The sequence below is a fragment of the Salvelinus alpinus genome, chromosome 7, assembly GCF_045679555.1.
Source record: "Salvelinus alpinus chromosome 7, SLU_Salpinus.1, whole genome shotgun sequence".
NCBI lineage: Eukaryota > Metazoa > Chordata > Actinopteri > Salmoniformes > Salmonidae > Salvelinus > Salvelinus alpinus.
The window spans coordinates 42,590,848-42,612,288 of record NC_092092.1 but is presented as its reverse complement, the minus strand read 5'-3'; the positions used below and the strand labels follow the sequence as shown (position 1 = coordinate 42,612,288).

The window sequence follows — 21,441 nt, the reverse complement described above, 5'->3', positions numbered from 1 at the left end:
CTAACCGTCAAGATACACTTAGAAAGCACTTGATTTTAAGGGGGCACCAGAATTTGAAACTGGGACCGCTTGATCTGCAGTCAAATTCTCTACCACTGAGCTTTTCCCACGCTAATGGAAAAATTTCCAAAAATTGTCTAATAAGGGACATTTAAGATGGAGATCTACATAACCTAATAAAGAACACTCTCTCTTCGAAAGCACACATTAAAAAAGTATTTGATTTCAAGTTCACTAAAGGATTTGAACATGAGTCCTCTTGATCTGAAGTCTATCGCACTTCCACCTTTGTTTGGAACTTTCTGACTGAGAGAAAAAACATCAAATGAGGGACATTTTAGATTGAGTAACAACTCCTGAAAATGAGCACTCCGACTCTCAAGATACAATTAGATAGTACTTGACATCAAGGGGGCACCAGGATTTGAACCTGGGACCTCTTGATCTGCAGTCAAATGCTCTACCACTGAGCTATACCCCCTCTGTCAGAATCTGTGTAAGAGGGAAAAACTGTCTAACAAAGGCCATTTTAGATGGAGAGTTATTTTGCCTCTTCAAAAACTCTCCCTCTTGGAAAACACACCAGTAATGTATTTGATTTCAAGTGGATAGAAGAAAAAAAATACCTGACACCTCTGGATCTCAAGAGCAGCAGACTACCCACTCTGTTTGGTTCTGTTAGACTGAGAGAAAAAACATCAAATGAGGGACATTTTAGATTGAGAAACATAATCTAAAAAAGAATACTCTAACCGTCAAGATACACTTAGAAAGCACTTGATTTTAAGGGGGCACCAGAATTTGAAACTGGGACCGCTTGATCTGCAGTCAAATTCTCTACCACTGAGCTTTTCCCACGCTAATGGAAAAATGTCCAAAAATTGTCTAATAAGGGACATTTAAGGTGGAGATCTACATAACCTAATAAAGAACACTCTCTCTTTGAAAGCACACATTAAAAAAGTATTTGATTTCAAGTTCACTAAAGGATTTGAACCTGAGTCCTCTTGATCTGAAGTCTATCGCACTTCCACCTTTGTTTGGAACTGTCTGACTGAGAGAAAAAACATCAAATGAGGGACATTTTAGATTGAGTAACAACTCCTGAAAATGAGCACTCCGACTCTCAAGATACAATTTGATAGTACTTGACATCAAGGGGGCACCAGGATTTGAACCTGAGGACCTCTTGATCTGCAGTCAAATGCTCTACCACTGAGCTATACCCCCTCTGTCAGAAACTGTGTAAGAGGGAAAAACTGTCTAACAAGGGCCATTTTAGATGGAGAGTTATTTTGCCTCTTCAAAATCTCTCCCTCTTGGAAAACACACCAGTAATGTATTTGATTTCAAGTGGATAGAAAAAAAAATTACCTGACACCTCTGGATCTCAAGAGCAGCAGACTACCCACTCTGTTTGGTACTGTTAGACTGAGAGAAAAAACATCAAATGAGGGACATTTTAGATTGAGTAACATAATCTAAAAAAGAATACTCTAACCGTCAAGATACACTTAGAAAGCACTTGATTTTAAGGGGGCACCAGAATTTGAAACTGGGACCGCTTGATCTGCAGTCAAATTCTCTACCACTGAGCTTTTCCCACGCTAATGGAAAAATGTCCAAAAATTGTCTAATAAGGGACATTTAAGATGGAGATCTACATAACCTAATAAAGAACACTCTCTCTTTGAAAGCACACATTAAAAAAGTATTTGATTTCAAGTTCACTAAAGGATTTGAACCTGAGTCCTCTTGATCTGAAGTCTATCGCACTTCCACCTTTGTTTGGAACTGTCTGACTGAGAGAAAAAACATCAAATGAGGGACATTTTAGATTGAGTAACAACTCCTGAAAATGAGCACTCCGACTCTCAAGATACAATTAGATAGTACTTGACATCAAGGGGGCACCAGGATTTGAATCTGGGACCTCTTGATCTGCAGTCAAATGCTCTACCACTGAGCTATACCCCCTCTGTCAGAAACTGTGTAAGAGGGAAAAACTGTCTAACAAGGGCCATTTTAGATGGAGAGTTATTTTGCCTCTTCAAAAACTCTCCCTCTTGGAAAACACACCAGTAATGTATTTGATTTCAAGTGGATAGAAAAAAAAATTACCTGACACCTCTGGATCTCAAGAGCAGCAGACTACCCACTCTGTTTGGTACTGTTAGACTGAGAGAAAAAACATCAAATGAGGGACATTTTAGATTGAGTAACATAATCTAAAAAAGAATACTCTAACCGTCAAGATACACTTAGAAAGCACTTGATTTTAAGGGGGCACCAGAATTTGAAACTGGGACCGCTTGATCTGCAGTCAAATTCTCTACCACTGAGCTTTTCCCACGCTAATAGAAAAATTTCCAAAAATTGTCTAATAAGGGACATTTAAGATGGAGATCTACATAACCTAATAAAGAACACTCTCTCTTCGAAAGCACACATTAAAAAAGTATTTGATTTCAAGTTCACTAAAGGATTTGAACATGAGTCCTCTTGATCTGAAGTCTATCGCACTTCCACCTTTGTTTGGAACTTTCTGACTGAGAGAAAAAACATCAAATGAGGGACATTTTAGATTGAGTAACAACTCCTGAAAATGAGCACTCCGACTCTCAAGATACAATTAGATAGTACTTGACATCAAGGGGGCACCAGGATTTGAACCTGGGACCTCTTGATCTGCAGTCAAATGCTCTACCACTGAGCTATACCCCCTCTGTCAGAAACTGTGTAAGAGGGAAAAACTGTCTAACAAGGGCCATTTTAGATGGAGAGTTATTTTGCCTCTTCAAAAACTCTCCCTCTTGGAAAACACACCAGTAATGTATTTGATTTCAAGTGGATAGAAGAAGAAAAAATTACCTGACACCTCTGGATCTCAAGAGCAGCAGACTACCCACTCTGTTTGGTACTGTTAGACTGAGAGAAAAAACATCAAATGAGGGACATTTTAGATTGAGTAACATAATCTAAAAAAGAATACTCTAACCGTCAAGATACACTTAGAAAGCACTTGATTTTAAGGGGGCACCAGAATTTGAAACTGGGACCGCTTGATCTGCAGTCAAATTCTCTACCACTGAGCTTTTCCCACGCTAATGGAAAAATGTCCAAAAATTGTCTAATAAGGGACATTTAAGATGGAGATCTACATAACCTAATAAAGAACACTCTCTCTTCGAAAGCACACATTAAAAAAGTATTTGATTTCAAGTTCACTAAAGGATTTGAACATGAGTCCTCTTGATCTGAAGTCTATCGCACTTCCACCTTTGTTTGGAACTTTCTGACTGAGAGAAAAAACATCAAATGAGGGACATTTTAGATTGAGTAACAACTCCTGAAAATGAGCACTCCGACTCTCAAGATACAATTAGATAGTACTTGACATCAAGGGGGCACCAGGATTTGAACCTGGGACCTCTTGATCTGCAGTCAAATGCTCTACCACTGAGCTATACCCCCTCTGTCAGAATCTGTGTAAGAGGGAAAAACTGTCTAACAAAGGCCATTTTAGATGGAGAGTTATTTTGCCTCTTCAAAAACTCTCCCTCTTGGAAAACACACCAGTAATGTATTTGATTTCAAGTGGATAGAAGAAAAAAAATACCTGACACCTCTGGATCTCAAGAGCAGCAGACTACCCACTCTGTTTGGTTCTGTTAGACTGAGAGAAAAAACATCAAATGAGGGACATTTTAGATTGAGAAACATAATCTAAAAAAGAATACTCTAACCGTCAAGATACACTTAGAAAGCACTTGATTTTAAGGGGGCACCAGAATTTGAAACTGGGACCGCTTGATCTGCAGTCAAATTCTCTACCACTGAGCTTTTCCCACGCTAATGGAAAAATGTCCAAAAATTGTCTAATAAGGGACATTTAAGGTGGAGATCTACATAACCTAATAAAGAACACTCTCTCTTTGAAAGCACACATTAAAAAAGTATTTGATTTCAAGTTCACTAAAGGATTTGAACCTGAGTCCTCTTGATCTGAAGTCTATCGCACTTCCACCTTTGTTTGGAACTGTCTGACTGAGAGAAAAAACATCAAATGAGGGACATTTTAGATTGAGTAACAACTCCTGAAAATGAGCACTCCGACTCTCAAGATACAATTTGATAGTACTTGACATCAAGGGGGCACCAGGATTTGAACCGAGGACCTCTTGATCTGCAGTCAAATGCTCTACCACTGAGCTATACCCCCTCTGACAGAAACTGTGTAAGAGGGAAAAACTGTCTAACAAGGGCCATTTTAGATGGAGAGTTATTTTGCCTCTTCAAAATCTCTCCCTCTTGGAAAACACACCAGTAATGTATTTGATTTCAAGTGGATAGAAAAAAAAATTACCTGACACCTCTGGATCTCAAGAGCAGCAGACTACCCACTCTGTTTGGTACTGTTAGACTGAGAGAAAAAACATCAAATGAGGGACATTTTAGATTGAGTAACATAATCTAAAAAAGAATACTCTAACCGTCAAGATACACTTAGAAAGCACTTGATTTTAAGGGGGCACCAGAATTTGAAACTGGGACCGCTTGATCTGCAGTCAAATTCTCTACCACTGAGCTTTTCCCACGCTAATGGAAAAATGTCCAAAAATTGTCTAATAAGGGACATTTAAGATGAAGATCTACATAACCTAATAAAGAACACTCTCTCTTTGAAAGCACACATTAAAAAAGTATTTGATTTCAAGTTCACTAAAGGATTTGAACCTGAGTCCTCTTGATCTGAAGTCTATCGCACTTCCACCTTTGTTTGGAACTGTCTGACTGAGAGAAAAAAACATCAAATGAGGGACATTTTAGATTGAGTAACAACTCCTGAAAATGAGCACTCCGACTCTCAAGATACAATTAGATAGTACTTGACATCAATGGGGCACCAGGATTTGAATCTGGCACCTCTTGATCTGCAGTCAAATGCTCTACCACTGAGCTATACCCCCTCTGTCAGAAACTGTGTAAGAGGGAAAAACTGTCTAACAAGGGCCATTTTAGATGGAGAGTTATTTTGCCTCTTCAAAAACTCTCCCTCTTGGAAAACACACCAGTAATGTATTTGATTTCAAGTGGATAAAAAAAAAAATTACCTGACACCTCTGGATCTCAAGAGCAGCAGACTACCCACTCTGTTTGGTACTGTTAGACTGAGAGAAAAAACATCAAATGAGGGACATTTTAGATTGAGTAACATAATCTAAAAAAGAATACTCTAACCGTCAAGATACACTTAGAAAGCACTTGATTTTAAGGGGGCACCAGAATTTGAAACTGGGACCGCTTGATCTGCAGTCAAATTCTCTACCACTGAGCTTTTCCCACGCTAATGGAAAAATTTCCAAAAATTGTCTAATAAGGGACATTTAAGATGGAGATCTACATAACCTAATAAAGAACACTCTCTCTTCGAAAGCACACATTAAAAAAGTATTTGATTTCAAGTTCACTAAAGGATTTGAACATGAGTCCTCTTGATCTGAAGTCTATCGCACTTCCACCTTTGTTTGGAACTTTCTGACTGAGAGAAAAAACATCAAATGAGGGACATTTTAGATTGAGTAACAACTCCTGAAAATGAGCACTCCGACTCTCAAGATACAATTAGATAGTACTTGACATCAAGGGGGCACCAGGATTTGAACCTGGGACCTCTTGATCTGCAGTCAAATGCTCTACCACTGAGCTATACCCCCTCTGTCAGAATCTGTGTAAGAGGGAAAAACTGTCTAACAAAGGCCATTTTAGATGGAGAGTTATTTTGCCTCTTCAAAAACTCTCCCTCTTGGAAAACACACCAGTAATGTATTTGATTTCAAGTGGATAGAAGAAAAAAATTACCTGACACCTCTGGATCTCAAGAGCAGCAGACTACCCACTCTGTTTGGTTCTGTTAGACTGAGAGAAAAAACATCAAATGAGGGACATTTTAGATTGAGAAACATAATCTAAAAAAGAATACTCTAACCGTCAAGATACACTTAGAAAGCACTTGATTTTAAGGGGGCACCAGAATTTGAAACTGGGACCGCTTGATCTGCAGTCAAATTCTCTACCACTGAGCTTTTCCCACGCTAATGGAAAAATGTCCAAAAATTGTCTAATAAGGGACATTTAAGATGGAGATCTACATAACCTAATAAAGAACACTCTCTCTTCGAAAGCACACATTAAAAAAGTATTTGATTTCAAGTTCACTAAAGGATTTGAACATGAGTCCTCTTGATCTGAAGTCTATCGCACTTCCACCTTTGTTTGGAACTTTCTGACTGAGAGAAAAAACATCAAATGAGGGACATTTTAGATTGAGTAACAACTCCTGAAAATGAGCACTCCGACTCTCAAGATACAATTAGATAGTACTTGACATCAAGGGGGCACCAGGATTTGAACCTGGGACCTCTTGATCTGCAGTCAAATGCTCTACCACTGAGCTATACCCCCTCTGTCAGAATCTGTGTAAGAGGGAAAAACTGTCTAACAAAGGCCATTTTAGATGGAGAGTTATTTTGCCTCTTCAAAAACTCTCCCTCTTGGAAAACACACCAGTAATGTATTTGATTTCAAGTGGATAGAAGAAAAAAAATACCTGACACCTCTGGATCTCAAGAGCAGCAGACTACCCACTCTGTTTGGTTCTGTTAGACTGAGAGAAAAAACATCAAATGAGGGACATTTTAGATTGAGAAACATAATCTAAAAAAGAATACTCTAACCGTCAAGATACACTTAGAAAGCACTTGATTTTAAGGGGGCACCAGAATTTGAAACTGGGACCGCTTGATCTGCAGTCAAATTCTCTACCACTGAGCTTTTCCCACGCTAATGGAAAAATGTCCAAAAATTGTCTAATAAGGGACATTTAAGGTGGAGATCTACATAACCTAATAAAGAACACTCTCTCTTTGAAAGCACACATTAAAAAAGTATTTGATTTCAAGTTCACTAAAGGATTTGAACCTGAGTCCTCTTGATCTGAAGTCTATCGCACTTCCACCTTTGTTTGGAACTGTCTGACTGAGAGAAAAAACATCAAATGAGGGACATTTTAGATTGAGTAACAACTCCTGAAAATGAGCACTCCGACTCTCAAGATACAATTAGATAGTACTTGACATCAAGGGGGAACCAGGATTTGAACCTGGGACCTCTTGATCTGCAGTCAAATGCTCTACCACTGAGCTATACACCCTCTGTCAGAATCTGTGTAAGAGGGAAAAACTGTCTAACAAAGGCCATTTTAGATGGAGAGTTATTTTGCCTCTTCAAAAACTCTCCCTCTTGGAAAACACACCAGTAATGTATTTGATTTCAAGTGGATAGAAGAAAAAAAATACCTGACACCTCTGGATCTCAAGAGCAGCAGACTACCCACTCTGTTTGGTTCTGTTAGACTGAGAGAAAAAACATCAAATGAGGGACATTTTAGATTGAGAAACATAATCTAAAAAAGAATACTCTAACCGTCAAGATACACTTAGAAAGCACTTGATTTTAAGGGGGCACCAGAATTTGAAACTGGGACCGCTTGATCTGCAGTCAAATTCTCTACCACTGAGCTTTTCCCACGCTAATGGAAAAATGTCCAAAAATTGTCTAATAAGGGACATTTAAGGTGGAGATCTACATAACCTAATAAAGAACACTCTCTCTTCGAAAGCACACATTAAAAAAGTATTTGATTTCAAGTTCACTAAAGGATTTGAACATGAGACCTCTTGATCTGAAGTCTATCGCACTTCCACCTTTGTTTGGAACTTTCTGACTGAGAGAAAAAACATCAAATGAGGGACATTTTAGATTGAGTAACAACTCCTGAAAATGAGCACTCCGACTCTCAAGATACAATTAGATAGCACTTGACATCAAGGGGGCACCAGGATTTGAACCTGGGACCTCTTGATCTGCAGTCAAATGCTCTACCACTGAGCTATACCCCCTCTGTCAGAATCTGTGTAAGAGGGAAAAACTGTCTAACAAAGGCCATTTTAGATGGAGAGTTATTTTGCCTCTTCAAAAACTCTCCCTCTTGGAAAACACACCAGTAATGTATTTGATTTCAAGTGGATAGAAGAAAAAAAATACCTGACACCTCTGGATCTCAAGAGCAGCAGACTACCCACTCTGTTTGGTTCTGTTAGACTGAGAGAAAAAACATCAAATGAGGGACATTTTAGATTGAGAAACATAATCTAAAAAAGAATACTCTAACCGTCAAGATACACTTAGAAAGCACTTGATTTTAAGGGGGCACCAGAATTTGAAACTGGGACCGCTTGATCTGCAGTCAAATTCTCTACCACTGAGCTTTTCCCACGCTAATGGAAAAATGTCCAAAAATTGTCTAATAAGGGACATTTAAGGTGGAGATCTACATAACCTAATAAAGAACACTCTCTCTTTGAAAGCACACATTAAAAAAGTATTTGATTTCAAGTTCACTAAAGGATTTGAACCTGAGTCCTCTTGATCTGAAGTCTATCGCACTTCCACCTTTGTTTGGAACTGTCTGACTGAGAGAAAAAACATCAAATGAGGGACATTTTAGATTGAGTAACAACTCCTGAAAATGAGCACTCCGACTCTCAAGATACAATTTGATAGTACTTGACATCAAGGGGGCACCAGGATTTGAACCTAGGACCTCTTGATCTGCAGTCAAATGCTCTACCACTGAGCTATACCCCCTCTGACAGAAACTGTGTAAGAGGGAAAAACTGTCTAACAAGGGCCATTTTAGATGGAGAGTTATTTTGCCTCTTCAAAATCTCTCCCTCTTGGAAAACACACCAGTAATGTATTTGATTTCAAGTGGATAGAAAAAAAAATTACCTGACACCTCTGGATCTCAAGAGCAGCAGACTACCCACTCTGTTTGGTACTGTTAGACTGAGAGAAAAAACATCAAATGAGGGACATTTTAGATTGAGTAACATAATCTAAAAAAGAATACTCTAACCGTCAAGATACACTTAGAAAGCACTTGATTTTAAGGGGGCACCAGAATTTGAAACTGGGACCGCTTGATCTGCAGTCAAATTCTCTACCACTGAGCTTTTCCCACGCTAATGGAAAAATGTCAAAAAATTGTCTAATAAGGGACATTTAAGATGAAGATCTACATAACCTAATAAAGAACACTCTCTCTTTGAAAGCACACATTAAAAAAGTATTTGATTTCAAGTTCACTAAAGGATTTGAACCTGAGTCCTCTTGATCTGAAGTCTATCGCACTTCCACCTTTGTTTGGAACTGTCTGACTGAGAGAAAAAAACATCAAATGAGGGACATTTTAGATTGAGTAACAACTCCTGAAAATGAGCACTCCGACTCTCAAGATACAATTAGATAGTACTTGACATCAAGGGGGCACCAGGATTTGAACCTGGGACCTCTTGATATGCAGTCAAATGCTCTACCACTGAGCTATACCCCCTCTGTCAGAAACTGTGTAAGAGGGAAAAACTGTCTAACAAGGGCCATTTTAGATGGAGAGTTATTTTTCCTCTTCAAAATCTCTCCCTCTTGGAAAACACACCAGTAATGTATTTGATTTCAAGTGGATAGAAAAAAAAATTACCTGACACCTCTGGATCTCAAGAGCAGCAGACTACCCACTCTGTTTGGTACTGTTAGACTGAGAGAAAAAACATCAAATGAGGGACATTTTAGATTGAGTAACATAATCTAAAAAAGAAAACTCTAACCGTCAAGATACACTTAGAAAGCACTTGATTTTAAGGGGGCACCAGAATTTGAAACTGGGACCGCTTGATCTGCAGTCAAATTCTCTACCACTGAGCTTTTCCCACGCTAATGGAAAAATGTCCAAAAATTGTCTAATAAGGGACATTTAAGATGGAGATCTACATAACCTAATAAATAACACTCTCTCTTTGAAAGCACACATTAAAAAAGTATTTGATTTCAAGTTCACTAAAGGATTTGAACCTGAGTCCTCTTGATCTGAAGTCTATCGCACTTCCACCTTTGTTTGGAACTGTCTGACTGAGAGAAAAAAACATCAAATGAGGGACATTTTAGATTGAGTAACAACTCCTGAAAATGAGCACTCCGACTCTCAAGATACAATTAGATAGTACTTGACATCAAGGGGGCACCAGGATTTGAACCTGGGACCTCTTGATATGCAGTCAAATGCTCTACCACTGAGCTATACCCCCTCTGTCAGAAACTGTGTAAGAGGGAAAAACTGTCTAACAAGGGCCATTTTAGATGGAGAGTTATTTTTCCTCTTCAAAATCTCTCCCTCTTGGAAAACACACCAGTAATGTATTTGATTTCAAGTGGATAGAAAAAAAAATTACCTGACACCTCTGGATCTCAAGAGCAGCAGACTACCCACTCTGTTTGGTACTGTTAGACTGAGAGAAAAAACATCAAATGAGGGACATTTTAGATTGAGTAACATAATCTAAAAAAGAAAACTCTAACCGTCAAGATACACTTAGAAAGCACTTGATTTTAAGGGGGCACCAGAATTTGAAACTGGGACCGCTTGATCTGCAGTCAAATTCTCTACCACTGAGCTTTTCCCACGCTAATGGAAAAATGTCCAAAAATTGTCTAATAAGGGACATTTAAGATGGAGATCTACATAACCTAATAAATAACACTCTCTCTTTGAAAGCACACATTAAAAAAGTATTTGATTTCAAGTTCACTAAAGGATTTGAACCTGAGTCCTCTTGATCTGAAGTCTATCGCACTTCCACCTTTGTTTGGAACTGTCTGACTGAGAGAAAAAAACATCAAATGAGGGACATTTTAGATTGAGTAACAACTCCTGAAAATGAGCACTCCGACTCTCAAGATACAATTAGATAGTACTTGACATCAAGGGGGCACCAGGATTTGAACCTGGGACCTCTTGATATGCAGTCAAATGCTCTACCACTGAGCTATACCCCCTCTGTCAGAAACTGTGTAAGATTGAAAAACTGTCTAACAAGGGCCATTTTAGATGGAGAGTTATTTTTCCTCTTCAAAATCTCTCCCTCTTGGAAAACACACCAGTAATGTATTTGATTTCAAGTGGATAGAAAAAAAAATTACCTGACACCTCTGGATCTCAAGAGCAGCAGACTACCCACTCTGTTTGGTACTGTTAGACTGAGAGAAAAAACATCAAATGAGGGACATTTTAGATTGAGTAACATAATCTAAAAAAGAATACTCTAACCGTCAAGATACACTTAGAAAGCACTTGATTTTAAGGGGGCACCAGAATTTGAAACTGGGACCGCTTGATCTGCAGTCAAATTCTCTACCACTGAGCTTTTCCCACGCTAATGGAAAAATGTCAAAAAATTGTCTAATAAGGGACATTTAAGATGAAGATCTACATAACCTAATAAAGAACACTCTCTCTTTGAAAGCACACATTAAAAAAGTATTTGATTTCAAGTTCACTAAAGGATTTGAACCTGAGTCCTCTTGATCTGAAGTCTATCGCACTTCCACCTTTGTTTGGAACTGTCTGACTGAGAGAAAAAAACATCAAATGAGGGACATTTTAGATTGAGTAACAACTCCTGAAAATGAGCACTCCGACTCTCAAGATACAATTAGATAGTACTTGACATCAAGGGGGCACCAGGATTTGAACCTGGGACCTCTTGATATGCAGTCAAATGCTCTACCACTGAGCTATACCCCCTCTGTCAGAAACTGTGTAAGAGGGAAAAACTGTCTAACAAGGGCCATTTTAGATGGAGAGTTATTTTTCCTCTTCAAAATCTCTCCCTCTTGGAAAACACACCAGTAATGTATTTGATTTCAAGTGGATAGAAAAAAAAATTACCTGACACCTCTGGATCTCAAGAGCAGCAGACTACCCACTCTGTTTGGTTCTGTTAGACTGAGAGAAAAAACATCAAATGAGGGACATTTTAGATTGAGAAACATAATCTAAAAAAGAATACTCTAACCGTCAAGATACACTTAGAAAGCACTTGATTTTAAGGGGGCACCAGAATTTGAAACTGGGACCGCTTGATCTGCAGTCAAATGCTCTACCACTGAGCTATACCCCCTCTGTCAGAATCTGTGTAAGAGGGAAAAACTGTCTAACAAAGGCCATTTTAGATGGAGAGTTATTTTGCCTCTTCAAAAACTCTCCCTCTTGGAAAACACACCAGTAATGTATTTGATTTCAAGTGGATAGAAGAAAAAAAATACCTGACACCTCTGGATCTCAAGAGCAGCAGACTACCCACTCTGTTTGGTTCTGTTAGACTGAGAGAAAAAACATCAAATGAGGGACATTTTAGATTGAGAAACATAATCTAAAAAAGAATACTCTAACCGTCAAGATACACTTAGAAAGCACTTGATTTTAAGGGGGCACCAGAATTTGAAACTGGGACCGCTTGATCTGCAGTCAAATTCTCTACCACTGAGCTTTTCCCACGCTAATGGAAAAATGTCCAAAAATTGTCTAATAAGGGACATTTAAGATGGAGATCTACATAACCTAATAAAGAACACTCTCTCTTCGAAAGCACACATTAAAAAAGTATTTGATTTCAAGTTCACTAAAGGATTTGAACATGAGTCCTCTTGATCTGAAGTCTATCGCACTTCCACCTTTGTTTGGAACTTTCTGACTGAGAGAAAAAACATCAAATGAGGGACATTTTAGATTGAGTAACAACTCCTGAAAATGAGCACTCCGACTCTCAAGATACAATTAGATAGTACTTGACATCAAGGGGGCACCAGGATTTGAACCTGGGACCTCTTGATCTGCAGTCAAATGCTCTACCACTGAGCTATACCCCCTCTGTCAGAATCTGTGTAAGAGGGAAAAACTGTCTAACAAAGGCCATTTTAGATGGAGAGTTATTTTGCCTCTTCAAAAACTCTCCCTCTTGGAAAACACACCAGTAATGTATTTGATTTCAAGTGGATAGAAGAAAAAAAATACCTGACACCTCTGGATCTCAAGAGCAGCAGACTACCCACTCTGTTTGGTTCTGTTAGACTGAGAGAAAAAACATCAAATGAGGGACATTTTAGATTGAGAAACATAATCTAAAAAAGAATACTCTAACCGTCAAGATACACTTAGAAAGCACTTGATTTTAAGGGGGCACCAGAATTTGAAACTGGGACCGCTTGATCTGCAGTCAAATTCTCTACCACTGAGCTTTTCCCACGCTAATGGAAAAATGTCCAAAAATTGTCTAATAAGGGACATTTAAGGTGGAGATCTACATAACCTAATAAAGAACACTCTCTCTTTGAAAGCACACATTAAAAAAGTATTTGATTTCAAGTTCACTAAAGGATTTGAACCTGAGTCCTCTTGATCTGAAGTCTATCGCACTTCCACCTTTGTTTGGAACTGTCTGACTGAGAGAAAAAACATCAAATGAGGGACATTTTAGATTGAGTAACAACTCCTGAAAATGAGCACTCCGACTCTCAAGATACAATTAGATAGTACTTGACATCAAGGGGGAACCAGGATTTGAACCTGGGACCTCTTGATCTGCAGTCAAATGCTCTACCACTGAGCTATACACCCTCTGTCAGAATCTGTGTAAGAGGGAAAAACTGTCTAACAAAGGCCATTTTAGATGGAGAGTTATTTTGCCTCTTCAAAAACTCTCCCTCTTGGAAAACACACCAGTAATGTATTTGATTTCAAGTGGATAGAAGAAAAAAAATACCTGACACCTCTGGATCTCAAGAGCAGCAGACTACCCACTCTGTTTGGTTCTGTTAGACTGAGAGAAAAAACATCAAATGAGGGACATTTTAGATTGAGAAACATAATCTAAAAAAGAATACTCTAACCGTCAAGATACACTTAGAAAGCACTTGATTTTAAGGGGGCACCAGAATTTGAAACTGGGACCGCTTGATCTGCAGTCAAATTCTCTACCACTGAGCTTTTCCCACGCTAATGGAAAAATGTCCAAAAATTGTCTAATAAGGGACATTTAAGGTGGAGATCTACATAACCTAATAAAGAACACTCTCTCTTTGAAAGCACACATTAAAAAAGTATTTGATTTCAAGTTCACTAAAGGATTTGAACCTGAGTCCTCTTGATCTGAAGTCTATCGCACTTCCACCTTTGTTTGGAACTGTCTGACTGAGAGAAAAAACATCAAATGAGGGACATTTTAGATTGAGTAACAACTCCTGAAAATGAGCACTCCGACTCTCAAGATACAATTAGATAGTACTTGACATCAAGGGGGCACCAGGATTTGAACCTGGGACCTCTTGATCTGCAGTCAAATGCTCTACCACTGAGCTATACCCCCTCTGTCAGAAACTGTGTAAGAGGGAAAAACTGTCTAACAAGGGCCATTTTAGATGGAGAGTTATTTTGCCTCTTCAAAATCTCTCCCTCTTGGAAAACACACCAGTAATGTATTTGATTTCAAGTGGATAGAAAAAAAAATTACCTGACACCTCTGGATCTCAAGAGCAGCAGACTACCCACTCTGTTTGGTACTGTTAGACTGAGAGAAAAAACATCAAATGAGGGACATTTTAGATTGAGTAACATAATCTAAAAAAGAATACTCTAACCGTCAAGATACACTTAGAAAGCACTTGATTTTAAGGGGGCACCAGAATTTGAAACTGGGACCGCTTGATCTGCAGTCAAATTCTCTACCACTGAGCTTTTCCCACGCTAATGGAAAAATGTCCAAAAATTGTCTAATAAGGGACATTTAAGATGGAGATCTACATAACCTAATAAAGAACACTCTCTCTTTGAAAGCACACATTAAAAAAGTATTTGATTTCAAGTTCACTAAAGGATTTGAACCTGAGTCCTCTTGATCTGAAGTCTATCGCACTTCCACCTTTGTTTGGAACTGTCTGACTGAGAGAAAAAAACATCAAATGAGGGACATTTTAGATTGAGTAACAACTCCTGAAAATGAGCACTCCGACTCTCAAGATACAATTAGATAGTACTTGACATCAAGGGGGCACCAGGATTTGAACCTGGGACCTCTTGATCTGCAGTCAAATGCTCTACCACTGAGCTATACCCCCTCTGTCAGAAACTGTGTAAGAGGGAAAAACTGTCTAACAAGGGCCATTTTAGATGGAGAGTTATTTTGCCTCTTCAAAATCTCTCCCTCTTGGAAAACACACCAGTAATGTATTTGATTTCAAGTGGATAGAAAAAAAAATTACCTGACACCTCTGGATCTCAAGAGCAGCAGACTACCCACTCTGTTTGGTACTGTTAGACTGAGAGAAAAAACATCAAATGAGGGACATTTTAGATTGAGTAACATAATCTAAAAAAGAATACTCTAACCGTTAAGATACACTTAGAAAGCACTTGATTTTAAGGGGGCACCAGAATTTGAAACTGGGACCGCTTGATCTGCAGTCAAATTCTCTACCACTGAGCTTTTCCCACGCTAATGGAAAAATGTCCAAAAATTATCTAATAAGGGACATTTAAGATGGAGATCTACATAACCTAATAAATAACACTCTCTCTTTGAAAGCACACATTAAAAAAGTATTTGATTTCAAGTTCACTAAAGGATTTGAACCTGAGTCCTCTTGATCTGAAGTCTATCGCACTTCCACCTTTGTTTGGAACTGTCTGACTGAGAGAAAAAAACATCAAATGAGGGACATTTTAGATTGAGTAACAACTCCTGAAAATGAGCACTCCGACTCTCAAGATACAATTAGATAGTACTTGACATCAAGGGGGCACCAGGATTTGAACCTGGAACCTCTTGATCTGCAGTCAAATGCTCTACCACTGAGCTATACCCCCTCTGTCAGAAACTGTGTAAGAGGGAAAAACTGTCTAACAAGGGCCATTTTAGATGGAGAGTTATTTTGCCTCTTCAAAAACTCTCCCTCTTGGAAAACACACCAGTAATGTATTTGATTTCAAGTGGATAGAAAAAAAAATTACGTGACACCTCTGGATCTCAAGAGCAGCAGACTACCCACTCTGTTTGGTACTGTTAGACTGAGAGAAAAAACATCAAATGAGGGACATTTTAGATTGAGAAACATAATCTAAAAAAGAATACTCTAACCGTCAAGATACACTTAGAAAGCACTTGATTTTAAGGGGGCACCAGAATTTGAAACTGGGACCGCTTGATCTGCAGTCAAATTCTCTACCACTGAGCTTTTCCCACGCTAATGGAAAAATGTCAAAAAATTGTCTAATAAGGGACATTTAAGATGAAGATCTACATAACCTAATAAAGAACACTCTCTCTTTGAAAGCACACATTAAAAAAGTATTTGATTTCAAGTTCACTAAAGGATTTGAACCTGAGTCCTCTTGATCTGAAGTCTATCGCACTTCCACCTTTGTTTGGAACTGTCTGACTGAGAGAAAAAAACATCAAATGAGGGACATTTTAGATTGAGTAACAACTCCTGAAAATGAGCACTCCGACTCTCAAGATACAATTAGATAGTACTTGACATCAAGGGGGCACCAGGATTTGAACCTGGGAACTCTTGATATGCAGTCAAATGCTCTACCACTGAGCTATACCCCCTCTGTCAGAAAATGTGAAAGAGGAAAAAACTGTCTAACAAGGGCCATTTTAGATGGAGAGTTATTTTTCCTCTTCAAAATCTCTCCCTCTTGGAAAACACACCAGTAATGTATTTGATTTCAAGTGGATAGAAAAAAAAATTACCTGACACCTCTGGATCTCAAGAGCAGCAGACTACCCACTCTGTTTGGTACTGTTAGACTGAGAGAAAAAACATCAAATGAGGGACATTTTAGATTGAGTAACATAATCTAAAAAAGAAAACTCTAACCGTCAAGATACACTTAGAAAGCACTTGATTTTAAGGGGGCACCAGAATTTGAAACTGGGACCGCTTGATCTGCAGTCAAATTCTCTACCACTGAGCTTTTCCCACGCTAATGGAAAAATGTCCAAAAATTGTCTAATAAGGGACATTTAAGATGGAGATCTACATAACCTAATAAATAACACTCTCTCTTTGAAAGCACACATTAAAAAAGTATTTGATTTCAAGTTCACTAAAGGATTTGAACCTGAGTCCTCTTGATCTGAAGTCTATCGCACTTCCACCTTTGTTTGGAACTGTCTGACTGAGAGAAAAAAACATCAAATGAGGGACATTTTAGATTGAGTAACAACTCCTGAAAATGAGCACTCCGACTCTCAAGATACAATTAGATAGTACTTGACATCAAGGGGGCACCAGGATTTGAACCTGGGACCTCTTGATATGCAGTCAAATGCTCTACCACTGAGCTATACCCCCTCTGTCAGAAACTGTGTAAGATTGAAAAACTGTCTAACAAGGGCCATTTTAGATGGAGAGTTATTTTTCCTCTTCAAAATCTCTCCCTCTTGGAAAACACACCAGTAATGTATTTGATTTCAAGTGGATAGAAAAAAAAATTACCTGACACCTCTGGATCTCAAGAGCAGCAGACTACCCACTCTGTTTGGTACTGTTAGACTGAGAGAAAAAACATCAAATGAGGGACATTTTAGATTGAGTAACATAATCTAAAAAAGAATACTCTAACCGTCAAGATACACTTAGAAAGCACTTGATTTTAAGGGGGCACCAGAATTTGAAACTGGGACCGCTTGATCTGCAGTCAAATTCTCTACCACTGAGCTTTTCCCACGCTAATGGAAAAATGTCCAAAAATTGTCTAATAAGGGACATTTAAGATGAAGATCTACATAACCTAATAAAGAACACTCTCTCTTTGAAAGCACACATTAAAAAAGTATTTGATTTCAAGTTCACTAAAGGATTTGAACCTGAGTCCTCTTGATCTGAAGTCTATCGCACTTCCACCTTTGTTTGGAACTTTCTGACTGAGAGAAAAAAACATCAAATGAGGGACATTTTAGATTGAGTAACAACTCCTGAAAATGAGCACTCCGACTCTCAAGATACAATTAGATAGTACTTGACATCAAGGGGGCACCAGGATTTGAACCAGGGACCTCTTGATCTGCAGTCAAATGCTCTACCACTGAGCTACACCCCCTCTGACAGAAACTGTGTAAGAGGGAAAAACTGTCTAACAAGGGCCATTTTAGATGGAGAGTTATTTTGCCTCTTCAAAATCTCTCCCTCTTGGAAAACACACCAGTAATGTATTTGATTTCAAGTGGATAGAAAAAAAAATTACCTGACACCTCTGGATCTCAAGAGCAGCAGACTACCCACTCTGTTTGGTACTGTTAGACTGAGAGAAAAAACATCAAATGAGGGACATTTTAGATTGAGTAACATAATCTAAAAAAGAATACTCTAACCGTCAAGATACACTTAGAAAGCACTTGATTTTAAGGGGGCACCAGAATTTGAAACTGGGACCGCTTGATCTGCAGTCAAATTCTCTACCACTGAGCTTTTCCCACGCTAATGGAAAAATGTCAAAAAATTGTCTAATAAGGGACATTTAAGATGAAGATCTACATAACCTAATAAAGAACACTCTCTCTTTGAAAGCACACATTAAAAAAGTATTTGATTTCAAGTTCACTAAAGGATTTGAACCTGAGTCCTCTTGATCTGAAGTCTATCGCACTTCCACCTTTGTTTGGAACTTTCTGACTGAGAGAAAAAACATCAAATGAGGGACATTTTAGATTGAGTAACAACTCCTGAAAATGTGCACTCCGACTCTCAAGATACAATTAGATAGTACTTGACATCAAGGGGGCACCAGGATTTGAACCTGGGACCTCTTGATATGCAGTCAAATGCTCTACCACTGAGCTATACCCCCTCTGTCAGAAACTGTGTAAGAGGGAAAAACTGTCTAACAAGGTCCATTTTAGATGGAGAGTTATTTTGCCTCTTCAAAAACTCTCCCTCTTGGAAAACACACCAGTAATGTATTTGATTTCAAGTGGATAAAAAAAAAATTTACCTGACACCTCTGGATCTCAAGAGCAGCAGACTACCCACTCTGTTTGGTACTGTTAGACTGAGAGAAAAAACATCAAATGAGGGACATTTTAGATTGAGTAACATAATCTAAAAAAGAATACTCTAACCGTCAAGATACACTTAGAAAGCACTTGATTTTAAGGGGGCACCAGAATTTGAAACTGGGACCGCTTGATCTGCAGTCAAATTCTCTACCACTGAGCTTTTCCCACGCTAATGGAAAAATGTCCAAAAATTGTCTAATAAGGGACATTTAAGATGGAGATCTACATAACCTAATAAAGAACACTCTCTCTTCGAAAGCACACATTAAAAAAGTATTTGATTTCAAGTTCACTAAAGGATTTGAACACGAGTCCTCTTGATCTGAAGTCTATCGCACTTCCACCTTTGTTTGGAACTTTCTGACTGAGAGAAAAAACATCAAATGAGGGACATTTTAGATTGAGTAACAACTCCTGAAAATGAGCACTCCGACTCTCAAGATACAATTAGATAGTACTTGACATCAAGGGGGCACCAGGATTTGAACCAGGGACCTCTTGATCTGCAGTCAAATGCTCTACCACTGAGCTATACCCCCTCTGTCAGAAACTGTGTAAGAGGGAAAAACTGTCTAACAAGGGCCATTTTAGATGGAGAGTTATTTTGCCTCTTCAAAAACTCTCCCTCTTGGAAAACACACCAGTAATGTATTTGATTTCAAGTGGATAAAAAAAAAAATTACCTGACACCTCTGGATCTCAAGAGCAGCAGACTACCCACTCTGTTTGGTACTGTTAGACTGAGAGAAAAAACATCAAATGAGGGACATTTTAGATTGAGTAACATAATCTAAAAAAGAATACTCTAACCGTCAAGATACACTTAGAAAGCACTTGATTTTAAGGGGGCACCAGAATTTGAAACTGGGACCGCTTGATCTGCAGTCAAATTCTCTACCACTGAGCTTTTCCCACGCTAATGGAAAAATGTCCAAAAATTGTCTAATAAGGGACATTTAAGATGGAGATCTACATAACCTAATAAAGAACACTCTCTCTTCGAAAGCACACATTAAAAAAGTATTTGATTTCAAGTTCACTAAAGGATTTGAACACGAGTCCTCTTGATCTGAAGTCTATCGCACTTCCACCTTTGTTTGGAACTTTCTGACTGAGAGAAAAAACATCAAATGAGGGACATTTTAGATTGAGTAACAACTCCTGAAAATGAGCACTCCGACTCTCAAGATACAATTAGATAGTACTTGACATCAAGGGGGCACCAGGATTTGAACCAGGGACCTCTTGATCTGGCCTCAAATGCTCTACCACTGAGCTATACCCCCTCTGTCAGAAACTGTGTAAGAGGGAAAAACTGTCTAACAAGGGCCATTTTAGATGGAGAGTTATTTTGCCTCTTCAAAAACTCTCCCTCTTGGAAAACACACCAGTAATGTATTTGATTTCAAGTGGATAAAAAAAAAATTACCTGACACCTCTGGATCTCAAGAGCAGCAGACTACCCACTCTGTTTGGTACTGTTAGACTGAGAGAAAAAACATCAAATGAGGGACATTTTAGATTGAGTAACATAATCTAAAAAAGAATACTCTAACCGTCAAGATACACTTAGAAAGCACTTGATTTTAAGGGGGCACCAGAATTTGAAACTGGGACCGCTTGATCTGCAGTCAAATTCTCTACCACTGAGCTTTTCCCACGCTAATGGAAAAATGTCCAAAAATTGTCTAATAAGGGACATTTAAGATGGAGATCTACATAACCTAATAAAGAACACTCTCTCTTCGAAAGCACACATTAAAAAAGTATTTGATTTCAAGTTCACTAAAGGATTTGAACACGAGTCCTCTTGATCTGAAGTCTATCGCACTTCCACCTTTGTTTGGAACTTTCTGACTGAGAGAAAAAACATCAAATGAGGGACATTTTAGATTGAGTAACAACTCCTGAAAATGAGCACTCCGACTCTCAAGATACAATTAGATAGTACTTGACATCAAGGGGGCACCAGGATTTGAACCAGGGACCTCTTGATCTGCAGTCAAATGCTCTACCACTGAGCTATACCCCCTCTGTCAGAAACTGTGTAAGAGGGAAAAACTGTCTAACAAGGGCCATTTTAGATGGAGAGTTATTTTGCCTCTTCAAAAACTCTCCCTCTTGGAAAACACACCAGTAATGTATTTGATTTCAAGTGGATAAAAAAAAAAATTACCTGACACCTCTGGATCTCAAGAGCAGCAGACTACCCACTCTGTTTGGTACTGTTAGACTGAGAGAAAAAACATCAAATGAGGGACATTTTAGATTGAGTAACATAATCTAAAAAAGAATACTCTAACCGTCAAGATACACTTAGAAAGCACTTGATTTTAAGGGGGCACCAGAATTTGAAACTGGGACCGCTTGATCTGCAGTCAAATTCTCTACCACTGAGCTTTTCCCACGCTAATGGAAAAATTTC

At 38.6% G+C, this 21,441-nt stretch overlaps 20 non-coding genes across 20 annotated transcripts; all 20 read right to left on the bottom strand.

Annotated features, from left to right (window-relative positions):
- Nucleotides 1-409: 409 nt before the first annotated feature.
- trnac-gca (transfer RNA cysteine (anticodon GCA)) lies at nt 410-481 on the bottom strand. The gene has a single exon. It is a non-coding gene; the product is annotated as a tRNA-Cys (tRNA).
- Nucleotides 482-1,157: 676 nt separating this feature from the next.
- Nucleotides 1,158-1,230, bottom strand: trnac-gca (transfer RNA cysteine (anticodon GCA)). The gene has a single exon. It is a non-coding gene; the product is annotated as a tRNA-Cys (tRNA).
- Nucleotides 1,231-2,652: 1,422 nt separating this feature from the next.
- Nucleotides 2,653-2,724, bottom strand: trnac-gca (transfer RNA cysteine (anticodon GCA)). Its single transcript has one exon. It is a non-coding gene; the product is annotated as a tRNA-Cys (tRNA).
- Nucleotides 2,725-3,402: 678 nt separating this feature from the next.
- On the bottom strand, nt 3,403-3,474 carry trnac-gca (transfer RNA cysteine (anticodon GCA)). Its single transcript has one exon. It is a non-coding gene; the product is annotated as a tRNA-Cys (tRNA).
- Nucleotides 3,475-5,645: 2,171 nt separating this feature from the next.
- trnac-gca (transfer RNA cysteine (anticodon GCA)) lies at nt 5,646-5,717 on the bottom strand. Its single transcript has one exon. It is a non-coding gene; the product is annotated as a tRNA-Cys (tRNA).
- A 676-nt stretch (nt 5,718-6,393) lies between these two features.
- trnac-gca (transfer RNA cysteine (anticodon GCA)) lies at nt 6,394-6,465 on the bottom strand. Its single transcript has one exon. It is a non-coding gene; the product is annotated as a tRNA-Cys (tRNA).
- A 1,424-nt stretch (nt 6,466-7,889) lies between these two features.
- Nucleotides 7,890-7,961, bottom strand: trnac-gca (transfer RNA cysteine (anticodon GCA)). The gene has a single exon. It is a non-coding gene; the product is annotated as a tRNA-Cys (tRNA).
- A 676-nt stretch (nt 7,962-8,637) lies between these two features.
- Nucleotides 8,638-8,709, bottom strand: trnac-gca (transfer RNA cysteine (anticodon GCA)). Its single transcript has one exon. It is a non-coding gene; the product is annotated as a tRNA-Cys (tRNA).
- Nucleotides 8,710-9,385: 676 nt separating this feature from the next.
- On the bottom strand, nt 9,386-9,457 carry trnac-gca (transfer RNA cysteine (anticodon GCA)). Its single transcript has one exon. It is a non-coding gene; the product is annotated as a tRNA-Cys (tRNA).
- Nucleotides 9,458-10,133: 676 nt separating this feature from the next.
- Nucleotides 10,134-10,205, bottom strand: trnac-gca (transfer RNA cysteine (anticodon GCA)). The gene has a single exon. It is a non-coding gene; the product is annotated as a tRNA-Cys (tRNA).
- A 676-nt stretch (nt 10,206-10,881) lies between these two features.
- On the bottom strand, nt 10,882-10,953 carry trnac-gca (transfer RNA cysteine (anticodon GCA)). Its single transcript has one exon. It is a non-coding gene; the product is annotated as a tRNA-Cys (tRNA).
- A 676-nt stretch (nt 10,954-11,629) lies between these two features.
- trnac-gca (transfer RNA cysteine (anticodon GCA)) lies at nt 11,630-11,701 on the bottom strand. Its single transcript has one exon. It is a non-coding gene; the product is annotated as a tRNA-Cys (tRNA).
- Nucleotides 11,702-12,753: 1,052 nt separating this feature from the next.
- Nucleotides 12,754-12,825, bottom strand: trnac-gca (transfer RNA cysteine (anticodon GCA)). The gene has a single exon. It is a non-coding gene; the product is annotated as a tRNA-Cys (tRNA).
- Nucleotides 12,826-14,249: 1,424 nt separating this feature from the next.
- trnac-gca (transfer RNA cysteine (anticodon GCA)) lies at nt 14,250-14,321 on the bottom strand. The gene has a single exon. It is a non-coding gene; the product is annotated as a tRNA-Cys (tRNA).
- A 676-nt stretch (nt 14,322-14,997) lies between these two features.
- On the bottom strand, nt 14,998-15,069 carry trnac-gca (transfer RNA cysteine (anticodon GCA)). Its single transcript has one exon. It is a non-coding gene; the product is annotated as a tRNA-Cys (tRNA).
- A 676-nt stretch (nt 15,070-15,745) lies between these two features.
- trnac-gca (transfer RNA cysteine (anticodon GCA)) lies at nt 15,746-15,817 on the bottom strand. Its single transcript has one exon. It is a non-coding gene; the product is annotated as a tRNA-Cys (tRNA).
- A 1,424-nt stretch (nt 15,818-17,241) lies between these two features.
- Nucleotides 17,242-17,313, bottom strand: trnac-gca (transfer RNA cysteine (anticodon GCA)). The gene has a single exon. It is a non-coding gene; the product is annotated as a tRNA-Cys (tRNA).
- Nucleotides 17,314-18,736: 1,423 nt separating this feature from the next.
- trnac-gca (transfer RNA cysteine (anticodon GCA)) lies at nt 18,737-18,808 on the bottom strand. The gene has a single exon. It is a non-coding gene; the product is annotated as a tRNA-Cys (tRNA).
- A 675-nt stretch (nt 18,809-19,483) lies between these two features.
- Nucleotides 19,484-19,555, bottom strand: trnac-gca (transfer RNA cysteine (anticodon GCA)). The gene has a single exon. It is a non-coding gene; the product is annotated as a tRNA-Cys (tRNA).
- A 1,421-nt stretch (nt 19,556-20,976) lies between these two features.
- Nucleotides 20,977-21,048, bottom strand: trnac-gca (transfer RNA cysteine (anticodon GCA)). Its single transcript has one exon. It is a non-coding gene; the product is annotated as a tRNA-Cys (tRNA).
- Between the last annotated feature and the right edge of the window lie 393 nt (nt 21,049-21,441).